Source organism: Prionailurus viverrinus, chromosome A1 (assembly GCF_022837055.1).
Source record: "Prionailurus viverrinus isolate Anna chromosome A1, UM_Priviv_1.0, whole genome shotgun sequence".
Taxonomy (NCBI): Eukaryota; Metazoa; Chordata; class Mammalia; order Carnivora; family Felidae; genus Prionailurus; species Prionailurus viverrinus.
In genome coordinates this window covers 158,132-159,433 of record NC_062561.1, presented here as the reverse complement: position 1 = coordinate 159,433, position 1,302 = coordinate 158,132, and the positions used below count along the sequence as shown (strand labels likewise).

The window sequence follows — 1,302 nt, the reverse complement described above, 5'->3', positions numbered from 1 at the left end:
ACGAAGAAGCTAAAATAAGATACCACAATCCGTTTTTGCTTTTCACGGAAAAGATATTAACGTGGAACTCCGGTCCTAGAAGGGGTCCTTTATTTTAGATGTCAGTAAATGACCTTTTATTGTTTGGAGTTGGGCTTCAGGTGTGCCTGCAAACGCGGACTGCGAAGACCGAAACGCCCGGCAATCTGCCCTGGCTCTAGTCCTTTAGATTTCCGGGACCAGGAGTTCCCGCCCCTGAGGAGGCCCGGATGTTCCCACCCAGGCCGAGTCTTGAGAAAGGAGTCTTGAAACTGGGGCTGGTGGAGCTGCAGTCAGAGCGAATCTCCATGGGCGGAGCGAGCCCGGTAGTGCGCCGCTGTTGTGTGGGGGTGCACATGACAAATTGATAGAAGTGATGTATACAAGATGAGAGGCAAGTTGGTGCTGACTCCCATATGGTCTAGCGGTTAGGATACCTGGTTTTCACCCAGGGGGCCCGGGTTCGACTCCCGGTATGGGAACAGAGGTGTTCTTTTGTTTCTTCAATTGGCTGGAATTTTGTTTCTTCTGCCAGTGGAACACCTCAGATAGCATTGGGCATTTCTCTCTATTTAAACCTGGAGAAATTGAGGCCCAGGGAGCTCTGGGCCCCAGCCTTCTGTATTTTGAACGAAGTGTCAATTTTCACCATATCAGTAACTGTTTTCTCTATCAGGAACTTATTAATTATAGAAGATACCATATACATTATAGAAGTGAATATTATTATATTTAAATATTAAATAATATTTAAAATATTCAAAATTTATTGTCAATCTCAGTGGAGGGTGACCACTGTCTGGCCCCTCCCACACACCTATGGGTAAGGACACCCTCCAGGAGGAAGGAGGGGCTGGGTGGAATCAAGACACTTGCAGCCTCTGCTCCAGAGACAGTCCAGAAGCTGGGCTGCAAGGGTTGGAACTGAGTCTCTGGAGGAGCACAGGATGAAGTGCATGAATGGACTGGAGAGAGCCAGTTGGAAGAAGTCTCTGACAATTTAACTTTCTCTGGTCTTGTGGCCGCTTTGTTTGCTGAATGGTCCAGTGGTTAGAGTTCCGTTTTTTTTTCACCTGAGTAAGCCGGTGTTCCCCCTACCCTTTATGAAAGTTACTTAAAACTTTAAAATAACCCCTCACTCACACCCCCCCCCCCCACAACACGTGCACAATTCCCATCAAAAACTACAAACATGAGTCACTAAATGCCTTCCTCAATTTTCCACCTCCTTTTCTCTGGTTCACTTAGTCAATCCAGGGAGTTTATGTGCAGGTCCTGCCTTCA

At 47.1% G+C, this 1,302-nt stretch overlaps 1 non-coding gene across 1 annotated transcript; it reads left to right on the top strand.

The window, feature by feature from the left end:
- The first annotated feature begins 428 nt into the window (after positions 1–428).
- On the top strand, positions 429–500 carry TRNAE-UUC (transfer RNA glutamic acid (anticodon UUC)). Its single transcript has one exon. It is a non-coding gene; the product is annotated as a tRNA-Glu (tRNA).
- The last annotated feature ends 802 nt before the right edge of the window (positions 501–1,302 follow it).